The 25,513-nt window shown below is 42.3% G+C and overlaps 1 long non-coding RNA gene across 1 annotated transcript; it reads left to right on the forward strand.

Moving 5' to 3' along the window:
- Nucleotides 1–496: 496 nt before the first annotated feature.
- Nucleotides 497–3,606, forward strand: LOC118165360. The gene is made up of 3 exons (XR_004750011.1): nucleotides 497–528; nucleotides 1,698–1,990; nucleotides 2,441–3,606. It is a non-coding gene; the product is annotated as an uncharacterized LOC118165360 (long non-coding RNA).
- Nucleotides 3,607–25,513: the final 21,907 nt, after the last annotated feature.

Raw genomic sequence — 25,513 nt, forward strand, 5'->3', positions numbered from 1 at the left:
CCCCCGGTTATCCGAGCGTGTCTTTGCCCCGCCTTCCCTCCTGCTGCCGTAATGGGATATCAAAATAGGGAGAAAAGAGGAAGTGTTTTGCTTGCATACGTGACTGTTACGGTGTCAGTACCCAGCACAGCAGGCAGCTCTGCTCCTTTGGCAGGGAGCCAGTAGAAGAAAAAGGCATCAGCATGATTTAAAGCATGGCAATGACAGGCTGGGATAACCTAGTACCTGCGGTGAGCCGCACTTGAACCAACTAAAAGTGAGGGGCACAGTGAAGGAACCTGCTCCTGCTCTATCTTGCAGGGTATTACTGAGAAGCAAAGGAAGACCAGGGAGGTGGGACCATGCAAATAAATGCATCTTTAGCTCCCTGGAGATTGTACAATTTCAGGTACACCTGGTTTGTGCCCACAGTCTCCTTTTTGCAAATAGGATACACCTGAAAGATGGGGAACAGCATTTAAGGAGCCTGAGACCCATTACAGGGCTTATGTTTATGCATAAACTCAAACCCACTTGTGCTGGAGCCTGGTAAGTCCAAGCAGCCTGATGTGTTTCATGCAAATACCTGCAGGCTTAGGACAGCTTATGACTGACTACAAGTGAGGTAATGGGTATCTTCATCTATTCATGGTGTGGTAGCAATGACTGCCTTTCTGTCTTTCCCCCTTAGCTCTGTTTTGATAGTTATACCTGGGACCTCTTAGGAAGTCATGTGGCACAGTACTAATTAGTTTTCTTTAAACCTTGTATTTGTTTCATTTTTTATTGTTATTTTTTTGCCATTGTTTCTGTGTGTCTATGTGACTTATGCAACTGTGGTTTTAAAACAGCAATGTACTCTAGAGAATGCAATAGACCTCCAAAATGTAAAATAGACAACAAAAAGCACAAAGCCATATCTTAGGAAGTAATGGAAACGATACAAAGCCTATGGATTGTTTAAAATCTTCCCCAGATTTGCCCTGCTGCCTCAACATGTTTTTGACTGTCCCTGATTTGCAACCAGTGATGACTAGTGAGAAATATGGAGCCCTGCCCACGGTGGATGAACACAGAGTCATCCGGAGCAGGTGTTCCTGTAATTGTGATGGGCCAAAAACCAGAGAAAGCTCGGGAACTGTTATATTTCATGTTTCATATGTGGTTGTGGTACAGGGCTAGGAAGAAAAAGAACAATAGAAAGGAGAGCTGCATGATTCCTTACCTGCTTCTAAGTTTGGAAACTTCTTGTGGAAGACTCTAGTATTCATATATTAACCAATAAATTCAAGCATGTTTTATAAAAATATAATTCATGTTATGTTTTGAATTAGCCTTACTAAAGACATTATTTTGCCATGTAGCTCAGCAGGCATTTGAAAAATTGATAGGACTGAACCTCTAAGTTTTCATTCTAGCATCCAAAGCAGTGGTTAAGCAAGTATCTCAGCTATTGACTTTTCTGCCCAGAGATGAAGAAGAGGTGCATTTAAAAAACAAAAACAAACAAAGAAACAAAAACACTGGGAGAAGCATTTCTTGAGTTTAACTGTCCAGAAAGAGGAGATATATATGGATCAGCTTTGTTTGGTGAAGCTGATCAGAAGGTCACACAATAACAGGACATAGAAGAAAGGGTTACAGAAGAAAGGGTTTCTTGGGAGCTGTTGGGAAACACAAGTGGAAGACTAACTGAGCATCTCCCATTCCCCCCACAGCCAGCAGGGCACCGTGGTCTGAAGGAGGGGGTATCATGCAGGAGCAGTGAGGACCAAAAGAGTCTGGTTTGCAGCAGCATGTCTCTTCAATCCAGTGGACAAGTTGAGGAGGAAATAAACCAGAAAAAGAGGACAGAGGGATTCTGAAGATTTTATTTCTTCAGATACGTACATTTCTGCATCACTAAAGACAAGACAGTGTGATTTTGGATCCCCTGATTATTTCATCCAAGTTGAATCTCTAAGTGACATGCATTCCTCTCTGGAGTTGTCTGCTGCTTGCCATGCACTGAGTATGCTTAGACAATTAAAGCTTGGCAGAAGGAACCCCTCCTTCAATATTCCTAATTTTTCCCTCAGAGTAACAAGCCTACAGTTTTCCTAAGTGAAACTGGCAGTCCGAAGCTTGTCCCCAATGTGTTTCTTAATTACACCATAGCTGTTAAGCTGTAGTGATGTTCCTTGCAGAATGGTCTGAAATTAAACCTAAGAATAAACTCAGATGGCTTACTGAAGTAAAGCCTAAGTATTACTTTTTAAGGCAAACAAACAAACAAAAAAGCTCATTTTTTTCTGAGGCTCTAATTGGTTATGGAAGACTGCAATGTAATGATGATGAGATAGAAATAATTTAACTTCTGACCCTGTAAATGCATATTATGATTGGGAATTATTATTTTTGGATGCCATGTGGCTTGAGGATGCTCTTATGCAGTGCACTGATGTCCACTTTGTTCACACAGGTACCTGGAGTGCTGTTACATTTTGTTTCCAGAAGTTACAACTTGCTGCAAGGGGAGAGCTCGGCTTGAGCCCAGGGTCAATTCTGCAGCCACAGGTAATGCTAAGAAAAGGCTGGTGGGAGATTAGGCAGAAATGCACATTCAATAAAGTCAAAAGGATTTTGTCTCCCTAAAGGTTTGGAAGCAATGAGTTTGTAGATAACTCAATGCCTGTTTGCCCTATGGACATCACTCTTTAACTTTCACTGAGGCAGAGCATGCTGTTATCCTGTAGACACCCAGTGAAGCAGACAGGAAAGATTTTTCAGTTTTTTCTGGCCGGATCTGTAGTGCTTTTTTTTTAGGACAGATCTTCTATGAAAATGATACCAAGTTCAAGGTTATTTTTAATGGTGGCTTTACAGTTTGCCAGCTACTAATGGTATTTCCTTAGATGCCTCCAAAACCATCCCAAACCATTATTTTCAGCCACTCCTTTAATTGTCTGTCTAAAAGATCATGGTTTTGAAGACAAAATCCCACAGCTTTACATCTTCTTGATCTTTCTTTAACTCCACTTGACATTTGGATTTTTCTTTCTCAACCTTATGCAACTGAATTACCTGCAATTTCTTTTAAAATCAATACCTTTGATAACTTTCTATATGGCTTAAAACTCAGAAATAAATCGATTACATAGCATTATAAAGCCAAATTAAAGCTGAAGATTAAAATAAAAGTTAGAATAATTAATAATAGAATAATTCCTAAAATATATTGCCTTGCCTTGCCTTCTTCCCCTATTTCTCCCCCTCCAGACAAGGCATACCAAACTAGTTATCTTAACAGAATGATATTTAACACAGAGCATTACTGTCAATGATTTATGTATAGCAGAGTTTCCTGAAGAGCAAGATATCAGACCAGTAACTAAGTCTCAGAGATTTTTCAGAACATCAACTTCAAAGTTGATTTGCAAATTGCATTTTGGTTTAGAAATGTTGAACACACTTTCTCAAAATCCACACTTATCATTACCAAGACATTCTTAGTTAAACATCTTTTGAAAAGATATTTCTTGCCCCAAAACTCTGATACTCTGTTACCATCTGGAACAGATTTCGTGTTCACTTCTCTGTCTGAATATCCTCCTCACTGCAGGAAGGACAGAATAAAAGACCTGGAAAGAACAGTTTATTTGGTGATTTAGACCACTTTATTTAATTATTTATTTTATTTTCTTCCTGTTGGGACTACATGCAAACAAAGCTATCAGAAATGAAAAGACAAACAACTTATTACTGGTCACCATCATCATATGGCACCACATCTCATGGGGCCACCAGCGCAAACCAGTTGCTGCTTTATGGCATGTTTCTAACAGCAGCAGTGGGGTCACACCAGGTGGGTCTGTGTTTCATGCTGCTGAGGGATACACTGAGTCTGTGAGAGTGCTCCTCTCTGAGGGTGCTTGGTATGGGGAGACCAGTCAAGGATGCCCCGAGAGCCCCACCACAGGTCTGTGCACAGAGCGAGCATCGCAAACTTGTCTTCTCACTGATGCCCATGTCATGACTGGGCAGGGGGTGAAAATCTCGTGGGAGCCATTTCTTTTTTAAGAGAGAGATGTTGACATAGTGAAGGAGCTTTTACATAGTGGAGCATCCCACTGGGTGGCACCTGGGGAGCCTTTCCTCAGATGCAGACGGCAGCAGGACGTAGGTGATTGATTTACGGCAGACTTGGACTGACACGATAAAATACTGCGGCTGCTGCTTCTTGTTGGGGAGAGAGAAAATGATACAGTGAGGTTAATTTGTATCATCACACAGATCTGGAACAGGGACCCCCAGATCTGCAGATAGGAAAGGGGCTTTTGTGGCACTGCATGGTGAGCAGAGCTTGCCCTGACTCTGTCCCTGCAATGGGTGGCTGAAGAAATGGATATTGGCCCTTGCCTTCATATCTGGGACCCTGAAATTGCTTACTAGCAGGGTTTCAGGTGCCTCCCTGCCACTGGGAAGAAGACTGGGCTGTGTTCTTCCCAGTTTTATGGAGAGGGCACTGAATGCAGGTTGTGTTGTTGGCAGACATCTCACATGGCCAATGTCATATCTGTGCTCTGCACAGTGTGCCCTGCATGTTTTCCAAGTCCAGGCAGAGTGATTTTCTCTGGTCATTTGTTATTTTATTTGTCTCTGGACACCATAAGTTACTGACTGGCAGCTCTGGCACAGGTAAGCAGAAATTGTTTCCTTTCCTTGTCGTGGCTGTGTATGGAGAGGCAAGGAAAACGAGGGACTCCTTGCAGGTCAGGGTAGAGTAAACACCATGTGATGCATTAAGGTGACACCTTAGCTTGTACTGTTTTAATTGATTTCTAATCAGCTTTTACTGCACAACAGCAATTTATTATAGGTTTTATGTGATTATAGGATTACTGTGATTTTACTTGTTCACTTAGCATAGTTTTTTATGGGCTTATGGTAACTTCAGGTTTTATGTGCCAATGACATTTTGCAACTTTGCTAAAAGCTTATCTGTACAACTTCCCATTCCTCCTGCCCTGGCAGAAAGGATTGTTGCTACCCTCTGGCTCATTTATTAACCAACCTGTTTAAATCAGAGAAAAAATAATGTTACAGATTTTTTATAAGTGCAGAAGAAGTGGTGTGTGCTGTAAGCACTGCACAAATGCACACAGCTGTATCCACATGTGCCTGCATGAAACTCCGGATACCATGGAAGGACAGGGCATGGATGGAAGCTGTAAGTCCCTGTGGGAAAAGTGCTCCATCCCCAAACTGCCCTTGTTCTCGGCAAGGTGAGGGGCTTGTACCATGGTGGAGGGATCCCCAACACCTGGGGTTGTCCAGCCTTTGCTAGGTTTTCCTTCTCTTTCACTGAACACGAGCTTCTCCAGCCAAAGGGGGAAGAAGATGATCCCACTTTTTCAGGGATCATTTATGAGGTTTTGGTGACTGGGCACTCTGTCAGGGACCTGACAAGACATTACCAGTGTGGTGCTGGTAAGAGGGAACTGCCCAGGAGCCTCACTAGCAGACTGCTGACACTAGCAGACTGCTGCCAGGTGCAGAGGCTGGTAAGCCTTACTCCAGCAGCAGAAGAAAACTGGAGGAAGAGTGGGGCCACCTGAAAGATACGGACACTTCTGGAGATCTTGCTGTAATTGCAGGACCAGCAGTATTCCCACGACAGTGCCTTGAATCCTAGTGTGATCCTACAGTGAGATAACTGCTGGCTACATGGTGAGCACCTTACGTTCTGGCTGGAGCTGGCCAGGGACAGGTGCTAGCAGGGAGGGTGGCGGGGACACAGGACAGCAGGTATCATGGCCATGTAGTATGGCTCAGAGAACTGCAGGTATGGTCTTTAAGGGCTTTACAGATGGGAGCCTAACCACCCCTAATGACATTCTTCACACTGCAGACGTGTGTTCACATTCAGCACAGGGACACTTTCAGCACAAAGCAAAGCCCCTGGTGTGGTGCCAACTGCCCCCTCCTTTTGCCCCCTAGAGCAGGTTCACAGGTTTTGGGGGGAGATCAGTGGCCCATCTGCATGCCACAACACATGGAAAAATGGCAATTTCACTTAAAGATGAGCTTTTTAAAGGGACGAGTCTAATCTACATAAACCGCAAAGCCCTCTGCTGCCTGAGGAGGGTGTTGATAGGAGCGTGGCTCACTGTGTCTGGGGACTCTTTGGAGAGATCTTGCCATTCAGGACCTTATCTGTTCCAGGCTTCCCTTGTGCTAGCCCAGATACAGGCAAAAGATGCCTCAGGCTGTTGTGAGCAGCGAGGTTATCCCGGCTTTGCTGCTTGCTTTGCCTCAGCAGCTGCCTGCGAGAAGCCAGCAGGCTGCTGCTGAGCTGGAGATCAAACAGCGATGGGCACGGCAGGGGACAGCAGCAGCCAGTCTGGCTTGGCAGGCCTTCCCCCGGGCCCCTTGTCCCAGCTCCATCTCTTCTCCCTTCCCTCCCTGTCCCGGGATGCTTGCCCTACTCCACCTGTCAGGGCTGTGGCTGGGTTTCTCTATGCTTTGTTGGGTAGAAGGCTCTCAGAAAGTGGCCTGAAGTCCCCACAAATACCCCTTAAACAATTATATCGGCTTTGCTGGCTGGCACTGTGTTTTTTGCCTTCTGTTTCTCCCTTCAGAACTGTCAGGAAACAAAATGTGAGCTAGTATTGTAAGCCAGCATTAATATGAACACCATTATGTGTTTCAGTCACTCCGCGTACTAAGGTTGGCTTTCAGACTGATTTTTGTGGCAGAGACAAGAAAGTTACACAATAGACACTGGAGAATCACTTTAAAAAAAAAGAAAATCCACAATCCTCCATTGAAATACCACGGAGCAAGGACCAGCCCCAGCCCCGGCCTGGCCGAGGCGCAGTCACATGAGTACACAAAACAATGAGCACACAGTGCAGAAAGCTGAGGCCATTGAACTTTATGTCACTTCCCAACTGCAGCATTACTCATAATTTATGGCTATACTCGCCTTTCAACCTTTAAAACCTTTTCCCAAGTATTTGCAGCATTCTCACATAAATATTGCTACAATAAGTAACACCAACATTTAGTAGCTGTTTTTCAAGAATAACCGTGTGACACTGTTATGGCATTCCATTAAACCAGCTGCAGTGTGTGGAAGGTCTAAATCAAATCATGCCCGCTGATGGCAACACTTACACATATATAAGACAACAATGGATGGGAAAAGTTTATTCTGCATTTCAAGACATAAATGACAGTTTTGTCTCTGTTCATGGTTATGCAAGATGTCCCTCTTTGGTGAAATGACCCAGAGTGGATGTAGACTGGAGATTACATTCATGAGCTATTTGTTACCTTCTCAAGAAAAATTGCAATTACAAACCCCATGTTTTTATTCATCTATTTATTTATTTTCAGGAAGAAAACCTTATTTCAAAGGAACGGGGAATTGTCTCTTTTTGTTGAAGCTCTCAAGTGTTGTGAAATGATTAGTAAAATAATTCCTTGCCAGAAATGTTCACTGTCCAAAATGCATTACGACAACTAAATGTAAATGACAGATAGTTAGCTTGCATATAGATACGTGCTTAATTGCCCTCATCCCTCCTGTCTGAAGAATGCACTTAAGCATATGCTCATTTAAACACATATGCTTCATTTCTGTTTAGGTCAACAGGATTTGAGCATGTGCTTAAACATAAGCAAATGCTTAAGTGCTCTTCTTGAGTAGCGGTGCTTTTCTGAGGCAAAGCTAGAGAAATAATCTCTTGGAAAAGGCTTTCCTCTGTCCATCCTCTCACTCCAGCTGCACTGACAGGGTGCTCCTTCTCCTTTCCCCAAACCAGCTTTCTCCTCAGGGAGCCCCTGGGGCTGATGGCTGACACTCTGATGAACAGACAGAGTTAGGGAAGGGGAAAACGTCAACATTTCATCAGAGAAATGACCTGTATCACGCTAGCACCCCTGTTGCTGTCCTGTGTGCCCCCCTAGAGAGCCCTGTGCAAAGCATGGCGCTGGGGCCTGCACTGCTGCCGCCAAACCATGTGGCATGGCCAGCACCTTCCCACTGAACCGCAGGCCTCTGTTTTGGTCTTTAGTGCAAGCCTGCCCATCTGACGGTCTGCTGGTGCAGGTGTCCTCCTAGCCGTGCGATAAAACCCATGTACAAACTCTTGCTTGTGGGAGCCTGCATTGTTTGGCGATGTTTTCAGGTGCACTTGGGAGCTGTATCTGTTGTGCGCTATCAGTTTAATTAAGATAAGGATATGGAGTATGTTATATTCCCATAAATGGCAGGGCAGGGATATGAATGATTTATATAGTATTAATTGTACTTGCAAAGCACAGGCCTGTCAATATGCATAAATAAAAATACCACGTGAATCCATGTAAGAAAATAAAAACACTTTTTTTTTTTTTTTTCCTTAACGAGTTTCTCAAATTCCCACTATTAGTAACATAACATATGTAGTGCAAAAAGTTTGAAGGGACAGAGGGTAGACTGCCTGGGGGAGAATTCACAAATACCTGTCCCAAGCCAACCTTGGCAAGGGATTGTGATTCAATGTGAGGACTCGCCCCACTGCCTGCCCTGCAGGTAATGGGCTTGCCAGTGACGGCAGCAGATTATTTGTTCTTTTTATTTTTTTCTTCTCTTTTTTTTTTTTTTTTTTTTTTCCCTGACACCGAACTAAAGAATGCATTGTGGGAAAACTGTCCTGACACATGACACTGTGCAAAGGAGGATCACAGCGTGAGGCAGCATCAAGGGGCTTACTTGGCCTTGATGCACTCTTGCACAGCATGGGGCTCCAGAGATGAGTGTCTCTTCCAACTGAAGCACTGGTGCAATTTGCACAACTCTCATGAGAGCGCATGGTGAAGCTGCTCTCAAAGCCCTCATGTAAACAGGGCTGGGGGAAGAAAAGGGAGAGAGAAAGAGCCTGCTTGTGCTTGGGAAGAGCACAAAAGGAGGCAGTTCAAAAGCAGCTGAGCAGAGGAGGAGGGATGCTGGGGAGGGAAGCAGGGTGGAAAGGGGCAGAAAATGAAATCCAAATATTGGAAGCAAAGGGGGAGGCTCAGAAATACTTCTGAATGGCTAGAGCAACTGTGGAAGGGGCAGTCAGAGGAAAGGAAGGGTGGGAAGACACCGGATGGCAACGCGTAACTGGAGATTTGGCTTTCAAGGCAAAACTGTGATTGAAATGTGCTCTGAAGAATCTGCGCCTCAGATGTGCAGCCCTTAAACTTCTTCAAAACCTCCTAAGTTCAGATAATAAGTTTGCATAAAGAGAGGGAGGGAGTGAAAAGAGAAAATAAAGACGGCTGCAAGTGCTCCTTACTAGCCTGTCTCTGAGCAACAGGCCCTCCCGTACTCCCTCTCCCTCGTTGCTCCTGCTTATCATAATATGCCACTTCTGCGCATCAAATTTACATTTCAAAAATGCTGTATTGCTGCTCCAAAATTAATTATTAATCTTTCATCAGTCCCTTCCGCAGATACATTTTTAACTTTGATTTTGCTACCCGTTGGGGGGAGGGCTGGGAGAGCAGCTCCTTTAATCTTGTCACCGATCTGTGGGGCTCTCCGCTCACGCTGCTGCTGCCGGCCCCCCACGTCCCCAAAGTGCTCCGGAGCTGTGGCGGAGCTGCTCGGCTTGCTCCGGAGAAAAGTTTTTTGAGAGCAGGGAGTTTTCATGCGGCAGGATGCAGCTGCAAAGAACAGAATCTCCCCTGGTTTGACCCGGCGTTTGGTCTCAGTGAAGTGAATATGTGCTGGTACACAGAGCTCCGGGCTGCACGCGGGTTATAGGCCTGTGAGGAGGAGAAAGACCTGGATGGGATTTACGTGGTCTGACCAGAGTGCTGTATGGGCTTATTCATCAATCAGTTGGTCATAGAGATATATAGGGAATGGTTTGAATAGCAGCTACTTGCTCTGAAAACGAGCGCTGCAAGTGTGGCTGTTAATCTATGGGAAGAATAAATCCTTCCCTTGCTTGTAATGGAAAAGAAAGAATAGTAAGGGGAGAAAAGTGTCAGATGGACACTGGAGAGTTGCTAGTTGCTGGCAGACTCTGTACATGTCCCACCCCTAATCTGGGGTTATGCCCAGTGGTATAATGCAGCCATAAGAATGGAAGGACAGGGAAAGGGCTCAAACAAGATGAAATTTTAATAAGAGACTCTTTTAAGGATTACAGAATAAACACATTCCTTATTACTTCTGCATTTCAATACCTACCAATCACTGGCTTCATGGCCAAAAGCATGCATCTGGAGGTGTACATGCGCACACATGCATGCACGTGCATTCACCTACCTTCCCCTGCGATGTGCAATCTGGACTTGTTGTCTGCAGCTGAAATGCTCTGTGCAGGTAGCTTCTTTGAACTGAGAAGGAAAACCTTGCAGGAGTTCTTTTTGTACAGATGTACTAAAATAATGTTCTGCTCAAAAGGGGAAAAATTTCTCCTTGGAAAATGTATGTGAACACAACACGGCATCTTAGTTAAGGTCCAAAGTCTCCCAGCTACAGGAAACTATATTTCACATTGCACTACTTATCTTCCTGTTCACATGTACAGTCTAAGGAACACATACTATTTTCAACATCTCCATTGCTGTTATTTGTTGGGTATATGTGTGGGTGAACATCCCTCAGGATGCTGGACTTAGTCAGAGGTGAATTTTGATCAATAGACTATCACTTACTAGAAAATCAGATATAGTACAATGGAAAAGTAAAGCTAAAAATGCAGAGCAACCTATATTGAGATTGTTTTCCACCCTACCCCACAACATGGTATTTTCACAAAATTGTACTTGCCAATGCCATAAATTTGTCACTGTTGTCATTCCTGTAACCAGGTTATACAGCCCTCTCTTCTATCTGTAGTGCCAATGACACGCAGACCCACTGCATACAGCACACACTGTGACACCTTCAGCTGGGTTGTGCTTCACCACCATTAAGTTAGCATTTGCACGGGCACAGACAATGTCACAGCACACCTATACGTAAACATTGTTTCATGTGGCTTTCACAGCTGAGGAAACTGAGGCAGCAAAGTTGCTGTGGAAGTGAGGGAGTCAGCAGCAGCCCTGGATCAAAACCGAAGCCCTACTCAGTAAGTTTTCTTCCCCATCTTCCAGGCAGCAATCTGAATAGAACTGCACATATACCCTCTGCAATTTGTCTTGTGCTGTTTTTTTTTTTTTTTTTTTTTTTTTTTTTTTTTTTTAAAGCAGGCTTTGCTTTCAGTGTGTTGACACTAATTGTGCATGTATGTGTAATTCTGAAGGATCATCACAGCATGCCACAGAATGCCCGCTTTGTGTATTTTGCCTCCACAAACCACTGGAAATGCAGTGCAATGGTTCTCCTTGCACATTCCCATTTGGGGGATGCAAAGCAAGAGCCAGTAACTGTAGGCATCAGTCTTGTTTCATAAAAATAAACAATGCTTTTGTGGATGTGTCACAGATGTTACACCCTGTTGAGTGCACTGAATTCCTTACAGTGAAATAAAAATAGCTGGATCACGTAGCTTCAGAGTAAGTGTGGTTTCAGCAGGAATGCAGCTCATGCAAAAATCCAATATTGGCCTTGGGAAATGTCCCTTTTTGTCCACATAAGAGCTGAATAATGTTCAAGGCCCAAAATGCTATGGATTCTTAATCATGCACTAACTCTCAATCAAAATATAGGCTCCACTTTTTCAGCTAGTTACATTCTCTGCCTGCCCATTTCACCAACTTAGCAGAGGAGCTTATTGTGCTAGAAGAAGGAAGTAGAAAGCTTTTTTTTTGACTTTCAGAGCTTTTTTTTTATTATTTTATTTTTTATTTTTTGTACTTTTGCAATGCTACAGAAGGATTTTTTTTTTTCATCAGATAAACTTTTTTAAGGGTTAGTTTTTACTGATTTTTTCCAACAGGCCTAAGGTATTCTCTTGATCTTTTTTTGTTTTGTTTTGTTTTGTTGCTTGGGGCAGGTGTTTCTAGTAGAGTGGGACCATAAAAACATTTCCTGATGAAAAGAGGTATGGCTGGGATAGAGCAGAGAAACAACAGAAGGCATTAGCTCTTCAGCATTTGAGACAAATGATTCTCCTGAGAAACCATGAGCAGCCCAGCAGCACTTATCCCATTTGTTCTAGATACACAACACCTGTATTGCTAGCCAGAGGTGTGCTTGCTACTCCAGGACCAGGAACCCCTTGTCCATCCCACCCACATTCCCCTTCAAGCACCATGAACCCATGCAAGGAGTTCAGGCCAGTGCTGTGCTTCCCCACTCACTGCTCTTCTCTCCAAGGTGGGTTGCAAAGAGCTCTCTTAGTTTCTTGTTCTTACTCCTCTGCTGTGAGCAAGGAACAAGGCTACAAGTGGCTTTTGTCATCTGTGAGAGCATCTGTGGCCACCCCTGAGCCTTACTTCTTGGTGGAGGAGACACTGACCCTATGCTCACAGAGCCCTGACCCCACTAATGCCTGCCAAGTAGCCCCACAGCTGCTGAGCAGTTTTCACTTGGAGATTAGTGCTGGGTAACCAACCAAATTTTCACGTTAGGGGAAAGATGCTGTGTGAAGCCTTGTGGTGTCAGCAGCTGCCTCTCTGCAAAGTGCAGGTATTTAAAAAGTGGCATACTTCTGCAGCTTCTTGCTGTTTCATCCTCACCATCCTTCTTTCACACACTGAGATGTACTCTGCAGTACTCCTAATCACAAAATGAAATGATTTCAGAAAACTTGGGCTGAAATGCAGACATTGAAATTGCAGCAGCTGGATGCAGGAGGGCAGCCAGCTTAGGAAAGGTAGAGGCACAGAGACAAGCTCTTGGCATTTGGAGTGCAGACTTTCAGTGTGCCTCTTTTCTCAGTGGCTATAAATGTTCTCTTCCAGCCAAGTATTTCTTCTCCAAGGGACACTGCATAGCTTGACTGAGAGCTTAGTAAGTTACCTTAGGAGATTTTGGTGTGGAAGTAATTTCAGTATAGCTGACACACTGCAAACTCACATCCTCACTGATAAGGTCAGCATCTTCTTTGGCTCACACACTTGCCAAGCACTTTGCAAAGGTGTGCCCATACACTGAGGTTAAAAAGATGTATTAATTAGAGGGCCAAACCTTGAAGCCTCTGGACAAAAGAGTGCTGTCAATCACACTTGCCCCCTTTGGTGCAATCAGCCTTGGCAGATGACATCCAACTGGATTTACAGAGATTCAGGAGTGCAAATAAACTTGCATCTGACTCTCCTTTCAGGCTTGGGAGGAAGGTCACTATTGCAGCCCAGTGTCACTGGAAAAGACCTATGTATGGCCTTTGCTCTCATCCTATAAGGATCTCTGGATTACGGGTTCTTTGACTCCATGGGCAAGTAGGAAGAGGGAATGTTGATTAATTTTGAAATTTCAATATAAGCGAGCTTCTGGATGCTGGAGAAAACCAGAAAAGGCATCAAAGATATTTAACTTCTATACATCCCAGCCTGGTGGAAGTTCCTCTTTGCATTCCGATGGGAAAATGAAGTCCTTGTGCCATTAAACCTGCTTTTATTCATGAGAGAAGAGCAGTGCCTGAAAGATTGTGTATTTTTCCTGTGCATGATTTAATAAAAGATACAACCTCTGCCTAAAAAATTGTCTTACCTGGGTACTTAGACTATCTTGCCTTGGCTTTGTCTTTGGGCCCCATTTGCCCTACACTGCAGGAGAAGCTGTAGTGAGCCTGAAGAGCTGTGAAAGCTTTCCCAAGCCTTGATGTGCCTTTAAGAGTTGCCTCCCTGCAGGATTTTTATTTTGCTATGATTGACAATTTGTTTGTTGACCATTACCTCTATTTTTTATGGAACACTTCATATAAATTTAAAATGTTGTCCAAAGAAGAAAAGAATTTCAAAGTTGAAGAAAACTAGAAAAGCATAGGAAAACAAACAAACAAACAAACAAACAAAATATTTAATACACAATAGCAAAATAAACCAAAATGAGGAAGGAGGGAGGACAGAAAGAGAGGGAGAAAGAAGGGTTAAAAATAGACTGATTGCAAAGAGTATCTAAACATTTTGTTAAGTGTTGCATTTCCCTTTTGCTCACACAGGCTTGAGGAAGGTGGTTTTGTAATTTAGGCACAGCTAGACCCTGTGGGTTGGGAAGCAATGTGCTTTGGTGAATGGGAGCTAGGTGGGAAGGTAGGCAGTCCTCCAGGCTAAGTGCTTCTCTGCTATTGATTGAGCCTAAGACCTGAGGCAACTTCCTTCCACCATTCTTCCTTCCTGAGAGAGAAGAAGGGTGGTAGCAAACCCTGCACAACCTTTTTATCTCTCTGCTTACACCAGGAATTAATCAGGTATGTTGGGGTTCTTTTCTAAGGTTGGGCTGGTTCTCCACTAGGAGATAGATGCCTGTCTGCCTCCAGAAGTCCAGAAGCCAAACCCTGAGAAAGCTAAAATTAGGCGAGATAAAGCTTTTCCCCCTTCATGTCAGGAGGAGGCAATGAACACGTGATGGTAAATGAGTGTAAACCTCCTGTAGCAGACAGGGACAGTTGTCATACACATGTTCTTGCAAGGAGGGGAAATTCTGGCAGTGGTGTGTGGTGGCAAATGGGCAGAGAGGAGGGCTTGCAGGAGGCTCAGGAATGACCTCCCAGACAGAGGTGATCATGTCCAGTGGTTGTTTATAATGGAGGGATTGCCATAAAGGCATCCACTATAGGGTGCCCACTTCAGATCCTCTCTAAGAATAGTTTGAACATCCTTGCTAGGCTGTCTAAAAGAGTAATGTGAACTCTTAAGGAGAAAATTATTGCATGGCATCCACAGCGGAGTCAAAGCTATGTGCTGGTAGCTGTGGAAAACACTTTGTGAATGGATGTCTGCACACATACATGTACACGTATATTTGAGACAGTCAACTAGGTGCCATCAAGCATGGCTGTGATAGCACATTGGTCATTCAGGAGCGGAGAGGAAATGCCAGCAGCAAAGGCAGAGCAGCTGATCATAGCACTGTATAGCAGCTGGGAACATCATCAAGGAATGAAGGGAAAGGTGCCTGCTGTGTGCACCAGCACTATCAAGGGAAGAGCAAAATGTCACCTAACAAGGACATCTCCCTTTTTCTGAACAGTCCAGCAGGAGCATGCTGGCAGCTAGGAAATAAACTTTAATTTTAAATGTCTCAGATCAAAAGCAAACCAAATAATGTCCAAGACCAGCTGGAACTTGTCTAGACACAGGACAATGTCTCTCTGTGTAGGCCACCACCACCTCCAGACAGTTTTGCTTTCCTCTGAAACACGGAAATAATTTGTGTTTGCTCTTTCAGGTTTGCTTTTGGCTGCCATGAGTAATCGTAGTCTGTGCCCATGGCACAATCGCAAAATGACAGGAACACAGCTGGTGTTGAGTAACAGGGCATAGATTCTTTACAGGAATACCCAAATTTTTAATTATCTTAAGCATCTGATATTCTTCTATGCGTTTATTTCCTGACTACCCTTATCCAGACGGCATTGTTATTACTGTTCTATAGATGAGAAATAGCAACTTTCTTGCTTCCAAAAGGGGTAATCTGTAGTGAAGGGAGGTTTGTGCTCATTCCCTTGCATCCCAGGCAAGCAGCCATTCTCTCTCCAACCCCTCCTTCCAAACATTGTAAGCAAACCCATAGATGGTTGCCTGCAGAAGAGCTCTCAGGAGCTATAGAAGAGGCATCACTATTTGCCCCTTAAAGTAGTAATAGAAAGCTAATTAGAATGGCAAGTAAAGTGTACAAAAGGGGAAGAAAAAAAAAAGAAAGGAGTGAAAATGGAGTTTCATTGGACCATACAAACAGACAAAGAAGTAACTCTTGGATAGCAGCAGAGGGGTTTGAAACAGCTTTTCGTGCATTCAATCTATTGCCTCTTCACTCCTGGTGGAAAAGATCGCATATATCATCTTACAGTGTTTATTGTTCTAAATAAAGACCTACACTGATGGAGCTCTCACACTGACTTCATACTCTATTGTATTGGCTTCTTGCTAACACTTATCAGCTGAAACAACATTATAACAGCACACAGTCCAGAGCGGTGTATTTTACGATACCACTAGAAGGTAGGGGGTGGGGAGGGAGGAGGGATTGCACTTATTTTCTTGGAAAAAAAACAAAACAAAACAAAGCAACAACAACAACCAACCAAGTTAAACAAACAAAACAAACAAACAAACAACAACAACAAAACAACACAAAAACCAACCAACCAAAAAAAATCCACAAAAAAACACAAGCCTTTGATAATTGGAGCCAGATTTGCTGGTTGACCAGTAGTAGATATTGGCATACAATGTTTTGCAAAGGCTTCCACCTCATCTATTCAGACCATTCCTAGTTACAGCAAGTGGAGTCCTTTTGGGACAGGCAAAGGACAAAAGTCACAGGAAGGATGCAAGATCTACTTCTGTGTATTTTCCTAACAATTTCTTAAGAATATGCCCTGTGAGCAAGAGCATGCAATTGCCTGAGCACAAGAGAGGATGGCACCCTGCTAAGCAGTGATGGAACAGAGTTTTGGCTGTAGTTTTAATACATCCCTTTATTAAAGGGATGCTTGGAGAAATTCTGCTAGTGTCCAGTCTGCTGAACAATTGTGATCCATCCAGTTAATATAAGAAGTGGTCCTCTAGTTTTCTCTGACTCTGTAACCTACTGCTTACAAGGTAGAAGAGTTCAAACTTCTACTGCTGGCATTGGCCAAGCAGTATGGCTGTTTTTTGCAGGCTTGCAAGTTAAGGGTAAAAGCTTTCATGCAAACTCTAACCAAAGAAAACTGTGGTCAATTTAAAATGTATGTTTAGTCTTTCCTATGAAAAAGTGCTTTCTTTGGTCAGGGTTGAGATATTTGAAGGAAGAGTGAGATACCTTATATGATCTACAGAAGGGCAGGGATCTACAGAACAAAATGGATTTACCTCTGAAGTGCCCAAGGATCAGGATGCCCGTAAATAAGAGACCATTCCCCATCACCCCTCCTCTCAGTCTTTTCTCAGATACTTTTCTCTTCTAAATGTTTTCCACTTATACATAATATTTCCCATTTATATATAATTTCCCATTAAGTATCAAAAGTGTTTTATTATGGGCTCTGGAAACTGACCCTAAAGGAATTACATGACATTTTTTTCTTAAATGAAATGAAATGAATTTTCTTTCCTGAAATGGAACATAGGTTTCAGATGGATTCTACTCTTCCATAAACAAGTCTAAGCTGATTTAATTGTTCTTGAATAATATAATACAAATTCAGTTCCTGGTTTAGCAGTAATCAAAGTTAATAAACAAAATAAGAATTCAGAACTGGAACAAGTCTCTGGGTCACTGATCTGAGTCCTTTGCCACCAACTTTGATGTTGTGTTTTCCTTTTCATTAACTCATCAGGCTCTGACAACAACGTCTTAGACAGGCTTGATGGCTTTCACCCCCAGATGCAAGTCACTTCCCTAGGCTGATTCTGAGACAATGACAGGATAAAATCCAAGTATCCTGAGTCTTAGTCCCTTGCTCTGTTACAATACTGAAAAAAATAATATGTCCAAAATAATGTTGAAACTGAGAAGGTGGATCATGCTTGTAGGCTATATAGGGAAAGAAAATTGTATTTTCTTTTTCCAATTCACTGGAATTCTCATGAGAGAACAGTGACCAAGATAAAAGCTCAGCAAAGACAAATAAAGCAAGAACTCCACCTCTTCCTCAAAAGATGTGAAAATAATGTCAACTGGAGAGGGCTTTGTTTCACTGTTGCTTTCTCTACAACACAGAGAATGATAATGAATTACACTGTTAACTGGGACATAATCTTATCTGTAAGGGATCAGGGGAAATTTAGATGTGGAACTATCTCAAATAATGAGAGGCAATTGGGAATTTTTGGAAAAGCTGAGAAATTGGCATGTGGAAATAATAATTATAGATTTTAAAATATTTACTGAGAAATGCTTTGGAAGAAACCTCTTTGGTTTTAACTGTGAACCTTAGCAGAAAGGGAATTAGGATACCTGGTGTTAAAATCTCCTCAAATCCCTCAAAGCTTTAGTGAAGATCTAATGCTTTGGCTGGTGCAGTGAAGTTTGCTTAGCTGATACAAATCTTATTTCCAGGAAAATTTGTACATTACACTCCCAGATGTCAACCAGATGATACAAGGATATTTTGTCTTCGAAGCTTCTTTTTTCTCTCTCTCTCTCTCTTTTTTTTTTTTTTTTTGCTTTTTTTTTGTTTTGCTTTGCTTAAGAAGAAATGCTCGTGTGCTGTTTACGAAGATTTCAGCATGATGTCTTCTATTTTAGCCACTAACACAAACAACCTTGACAATCAGAATATAATTTTTTCATCCTTCTTCATCCAGACAAGTAAGCAGTCATCAATTACAATCCCACACATGAAATACAAATTTAGCACTGCGGAAATGAAAACTAAAGCAATTTGTACCTTTACTATTCCAATGGGATTCATTCTTGCTCTGTTTACTATGAAATATTTCCTCTCTTGAAGTCAAAGTTATATCAATGTCACCAACCTTAAGCTGAATCATAGTAAAGAGATGATAACCTGGCATTTCTGGCATCATCTCCTCATTACTGAACTTGCTAGTTAGCATATGTTTTAAAACAGTGCTCAAGCTTTTGTTTTCTCCACTGTTTTGATTGTAGTGGAGACTGATTCATTTAAGTTGATAACATCAAATTTAACAGTAAAAAAGGCATTTTAGAAAACCTCTTTTTAAACTGGTATCCAGTAAACAAAGTAACTTTACTGGCAAAATAATTTAAAATGTTTCTTTACCTACCAAATAATCTTTCTTAATAATAGCTGAGTCATGACACTAGCAGGAAAAACAAAAGAAAAGAAAACAAAAAACAACTAAAGGAGACAAATGTGCATAGGACTATGTTTCTGTGCACCTTGTGATGAATGGCTTGAAAAACAGAAAGACAGCTCTGATCAGAAAATCCTATTTCACTTCCAGTTGTTATCCTTCTCTTGTGACGGAAACAAACAGAATATTAATATATGTGTTTTTCTACTGCACTGGTCTGTCATTTTCTCCATTTGTATAGCTACTGGTGCCCAGTAACAAAAACGTATGCATGCCCACACATGTACACACATGCACAATTATCACAGTGCTCCGCATATTGGCAGGACAAGTAGAGAAAGGCATCTCTGTGTCAGGTCAGCCCCTGCAGGGAATCACATCACGTAAAATGTAATAAAAACATTAGAAATGGTGCACCCCAGTCTGAAAGACAGGCACACAGTCTCCATGTTTTCACTGCCAGAGCATACATTTGAGTGTAGGAGACCAGCTCCTACACAGGGCAGAGTAGGTTGCTGGCACCAATTCTACTGATCGCTGGTGTTCCTTATGTCCATTCTTCTCTCCTGTCTGCCCAATTTACTGCCTCTTGTCTTCCACTCATGTTGCTTGTAACCTGGCTCTCCTTTGGGCTGCTCCTGCCCAGGCCACACTCAGTGGGGCTCTTCCCACTTTAGGGAAGTGCATGACTACTTTGGGAATGTGTCCAAACTGCAAGCTTCTGTCCATTGAGATGAAAAAGGTGTTTTGTTACAACTATTAAGCTTCTTGGTAAAGTCTGAAGGGGTTCCAGTTGCTCACCCTTCTCTGTGGTCTAAGGAAGAAGCCTAGAGAAAGTGTGCCTCACAGAGCATCATAAAATTAGGTGGGATCCTCTGGGCCTTATGTAACAATATAAAAACCTCCACGAACCTCTACACCAATCCACAATAATTATCTTCCCAGGGCAGGGCTCTGTTACAGAACCACAGCAATACTGGTTTTGGTTGGTGGTCTGGCATGGAGCTATCACCTTCCTTTTCCTTGAACAGGAAGCCAGCATCTGAATCCAGACCCTGGTGGGCTTTCCTGTACACGATTTCACATTGCTGTGTTTAGCTGGGGAAGTGAGAACTGATGCATTAGTGCACAGGATAGTTAGCTGAACCTGATGTCTGTATTTTTGAGCATATGGTTTATTGAATTGTAATACTTTTCAAGATAATTCTGACTGCCCTATTCTGAAGGATTTGTATTCTCAAGTAGAACATGCCCAAGAATAAAGATTTTGATTGCAGCTTTAATATCAAAGTAATATGTTTCAATTGACTAAGCAGGCCACTAACAATTTAGATAAAGGGATGCAATATAACAATTAATGAGCTATACACAAATTCTTCATTGCTCATTAACCCTTCAGTAGCTGCATATCTTCAGGTATCCTATTTTGCCTGTACTCTAAAAGATGGCAGAGTTCTCAAAACATGCTGCTCAGAGATTGTTTTAAAATACAGTAAGTGATATGTATACATATTACAAAATAACATGTACAAAGCAGTGGTAATGGTCCTAACTGAGGTAATGGAATTTACTGAAATTTCTAAAGGGTGAAATTTTAGTTAATATCCATTATAAAATCAGCTATCTCAAGCAGAGCTGGGTTTGCAAGATCAGTCAGCCTGGGGCAAAACTCCACTTGAAAGAGCAGCAGGAAAGGAAAGCTATCAGGGAATTGGTTACCCACTCCCTTATTCTCGACTTCAGCCCCAGCAAAACCATAAACATCCCAAGGCCTACTCTGCTTGTGTGAGCAGTATTTTTCTAGAATATTACAGTAAACATGTTATTGTCACATGCGTTGCAGTATCTGAAGATGTCCAGATCTGGTGGTCATGTGTTTTCACAAAGAATCATTGCTTTTCTCATTTAGTCCTTAGCCCCTGTGGGATGTGGTAAAAAGCTAGGAATTATGAGCCCCTCAAAAGGCCTGAAAGTGTTCTTGTCACAAAAATCCAAATTCTTTATTTTATTAATGTTTTCTGACTCTGTCAAGCTTTCTTCTTGAAGTCCAGAGGGGTAGGAGTGTCAAAATGGATTGCCACAGCCATTTCTCTCTTTGGATTTTCTCATTCTTCCCTATTCTTTTGCCTCTATTTGCATATTTGCTTGATTATTTGACTGAGCTTTCTGGGCTGGAAATGGCAGATATATAGATGTATATTAGCTGGGGTAAATGAGAGTATTTCCACTGATGACAGGGGAAACATAGCACAGTATTCTATGAAGTGGGGAGAAAATAAAAATCTCATCTGAGGGCTGTCTGCCCATGTAGCATCAGGGTGCCTGAGTAGCACTATAGACCTATGGAAAGAGGCTGTGCTCTGCAAGGCTGCTCAGCATACTGGGGAGGCAGGAACCTGATGTGGCTGCCCCACTTTATGGCCATGACCAAAAAGATATGTAAGAGCTTGGGTTTGTCCTCAGTCTGCTTAACACTGGCACCAAGCTGAACCCACCTGGTACATGGTCCTGTCAATAACTCCGAACTTTTCATCACTGAATTTGTTGTGCAGGTGACCTGCATAGAAATGAAATAGAATTATCCACCCTGTTTTACAGAGGGGAAGGAGAGATATGGGGCACACTAGAATGGATTTCCCAAAGACACACTGTGAGTCTTTGACCAAGCCAGAACTCAAATGAGGGGCTCCTGGTCTAGCATCCCATCCTCCTGGCAACTGAAGGTACTGAAAGGCCATAAAAGTCCACCAGACAGCTGGGTGAATCATGCCCATAATTCATTCACTGAGCTTTGTTTTAATTCATAAACTCATCAGAGATCAGAGCCCCTGAAGTGAATTATTGTCCTGTGTTCATTGAAAAGCTGTTTGTTAATCTACAGCAGACCTTTACCTTTATGGCTATGCAGCGGGTGCAGTTAATATACTTTCATTTATATTTTTATTGTTATCTCAGATATTACTGATGTCAGCTCCAAGATGTATTTCCAGCTCTAAGACTAGGGAATACCTGTATAGACCAGTATCTTACCAGCATAGTACATGGATAACCTTTTCCACAGTATTTGTCCAATTACATGGGTTTGGGATCAAGTCTACTGTCCCCAGTTCTAAAACACCCACAGCATATTGACTAGATCAATATTATTCAAACTTCACATACAGATATGAACGTGCTTCCTTCAGCTCCTCAGCCACGCTGAAGTAAGTTGGGTGTGCAGCAGTCTGCGGGACAGGGGTAGTTTCCCCTAAAAGGTTTTGTATTTTTTTTCCTAGATGAAGAAGAAAAGAACCAGTGTACTTCACCCTGAGAAGCATTTTACTCAATGACCCACTATAGAAAAGGTACAAAATCTGTCCTTAAAAGTTAGCACTATCTCATCCTCACCTGGAGGACTCCTCTTGTCTGGAAGGAGCAGTTGATTCACATTTCATTTTTTTTCCATAGCCAACACTGTAATAGTGACATTCCTCTCTGCTCCCACACAAAACACTTGAGATCTTGGATTAAAATCATTTCCAGTTACTTTTGAAAGAAATTAATAGTAAGGCTGCATTGTCACAGGAGATAGTGACTATGCAGATGTCTGTGGCTTTCTGATATATGTGCTTGGTAGCTGTTTTAGTTATTTTATACAACAGTTGTATGTATCTCACATATTTCACTGTTTCTAAGGATCACCAGTAGCTTAGTTATAACTTTTTATTTCAAAAAATGTTAGTATACAACTAAAAAATTTCAAGGTGGACACATTCACAAGCAAAGAGTAGAGGAGACAGAAAAAAAATAACCCATAATTTTAGACTTGGGCATCTTTACTACTTTGGAAAAAGGATTTCAAAAAAAAAAAACAAAACAAAAAAACACCCGACTCTGCATTTTTTTCCCTTGGTGCATCAAAGTTAAAAATCAAATCAATACCATCTTAGTATTAGATGGTGGTGACAGCATGCGGACATCAGTGCTGTAATTAAAAAGCCATTCAGCTCAGTTGGTAAAATGTAATTTTAGCTGTAGTCACTGGCTGTTTCCAAGCAATCTATTTACCCCAAAATGTCCTCAGGCATGGACTGGAGAGTGTGAAATGATCGAGTTTTAGTTATCCTCATACATAACAAATTTCAATTATAATTCCTACTGTAAAAAATGTTATAATAATATTACACTGAAGTCCCTGCACTAACTGGCACCAGGGATATAACAGAAAGAAACTTTCTCTGCTTTGCAGCTCCCATTTGTCTCCTTTTACATGGGACTTCTTCCCTGGGCCGGCATGGGGACAGGTTCCAGCTGTTGACACTGGTAGCATCCCGTGCTGCCTGGAGCATGGCCAGGGACTGTCCTGGAAGGTGATGCTGTGAGATTTCCCTGCCCTGATAGGGACTGTCGGATGAACATCCCTTCCAGCTGCAAGACTGGCAAAGCTGTGGCTATAGATACTGCTCACAGAAAAAGCTTAGGGCCATTCATTAAAGTAGCAGCTAAATTAATGGTAAGCAAAGTAAAGCAAAACTCACTAGCATTTGACTTCCTAAGCTAAAACTATCAGCCAATTAAACTGAATATAGAAGGGCTGTGTTAAATATTAAACTTATTTACAGATGAGAAAAGTAATGCAGAAAACTGAAAGGCCAGTACTAGAAGATGCTACCTCAGGACTGATCTACAATTAATATCTCTTTTGGGTTAACTTATTTATTTCTGAAATGTCCCATACCCAGCAGGCAGAGGAGATTCAGCAGCTCATCAAACCTCAGCTTGGACTGGCTGGCACAGGAAATATAAGACCAGTAGTGAAAGACATAATTTCTGGTAAATAAGGAATAAATTTATTTCTTTCAAAAAGGCAGAGATGCAAGGTGAAATGGTGAGATGACATACTTGCTTAATTCTGTGCTAGACTTTACAGAGAAAAGACGAGATGTCCAGGTAAAAAGACAAATCATGCTACAATTACACAGTCTTGGCATTTCCCACTCTGCAATGTTGTCATGGCAGCTATTGCCCCCTTTTCCCTCTCCAGTGAATCTGGCGCTATCAAAAGTAGGGATGGGAAGCTAGGAGTAAAGCATGCATTACAAGGCAGATGGTTTAAGGACAGCCACTCCTACAACAGCATCGAATAAAGAGACCAGAACCACTTTCCTGACTCTTGGTTTCATCTGTGCCCTCAGCCTCGAGCTGATGTGGGGTGCAATGAGCTAAATGGGCCAAGTCTTATAGAACAGAGGTTTCAAAGGAGATTTTAAGGTACTTCCATCTGGGCTGCTGCAGGATGCAGGTTATTTTACTCTGCAATCTTATGCTGACCTGTGCTTGCTAAAAAGTGAGAACAAACATCAGACTGTGCCCTCATCTGGCATACTGCTGAGTCCTGTTCCCACAGCAGAGAGGGGGCACTGGCAAGCAGCAACAAGGTGAATCCTCTTAGTTTCTTATTGCCTCTCCCCTCAGAATCTTTTCCTCATTTGAGGGATCCTTCAAAGGAAGGTCAGCTTGTAAAAATACACAAAGAATGACTGGCCTGCTTCTGCTGCTTCTCTTTAGCTAGATGATTCCCTAATAACCTTAATTACACTTTTTTTTTTTTTTTTTTTTCACCTCTAAAAGTTGTCAAAGCTGCTCTTTTCCCTTCCACCCCACCAAGTACATTTCTTCCTTCTGACAGCTCAAGAATGTGTGAGTTTTTGACACCACTGTTACAGCTTGCCACAGCCAAGCTCACAGCAGCTGAGGACAAGCATTCCCATGTGTAGGAAAAATTGCAACTTTATCATTGATTCTAAGACTCTATGATTGTCCGCATGGTCAAGCTAAAATTTAGGGGTAAACCTGCTTGGGTTTTAGTACAGCTGCTGACACCGTGCAGTGATGATGGACTGGGGTGCTCCCAGTGCCTGGTTTGCATCACAGGAAAAATGAACCAAGAGAGGAGAGGATATGTTCAGACAACTCACACACATTGCAAAACAAGGGTAAAATGATGGAGGGATAAAAGGACATCTGAAGATCAATAAACAGGATGGAAAGGGACAGGCAAGGAGTAGAGAGAGCTCCTAAAGATGGCTGAGAGACAGATGGGCTGTCCTGGTGGCTTTCAGGGAAAGGACCAAGCCTCAGCCTCAGGATGTATTGCGGTGTTCAGCCTGTCCCACTGCCGCATTTTGGGCCACACAACACACTCACTATTCCTGCAAACAAGTGATAAGAAGCAGAGTCCTGGGATGCTCCCATTCAGATAGAGATAAATAAGCCCTTTCACTGTCCTCTGAGCAGGGAATATCCATTAGCTTCCCCACTTGCATTTGCTTCATGTGGTCTTGAAGGCACAAACTTATCTGTGCATCATTTATTTTTAGGTTTGAAAAGATTTTAGTTCACTGCACTGACATACAGCCCTCAGTATTTCTCCCTGCTGTCAATATTTAAAATGACATTAATTGACATTGGACTGATATTCACAGTGTGGCTCTTGAGCAATTCATTAACATGTCCGGTCTCACAGCCATAAAATCTGAATACGGACTAAAACAGATCTCCAATACAGTCTTGAAGGAGCCCTGCACAGAAAGAGCACCTCACCACGAAATGACCAGTACCTTACACATCAAAAATGTGTCTGTTTATTCAAAATAAAGAGCAAAATGTGTTCCTCATCCTTTGCTAGAAGCCTCCTCTGTTGCTGTGTACAACATTTGGC

The sequence above is a fragment of the Oxyura jamaicensis genome, chromosome 3 (genome assembly GCF_011077185.1).
Source record: "Oxyura jamaicensis isolate SHBP4307 breed ruddy duck chromosome 3, BPBGC_Ojam_1.0, whole genome shotgun sequence".
NCBI lineage: Eukaryota > Metazoa > Chordata > Aves > Anseriformes > Anatidae > Oxyura > Oxyura jamaicensis.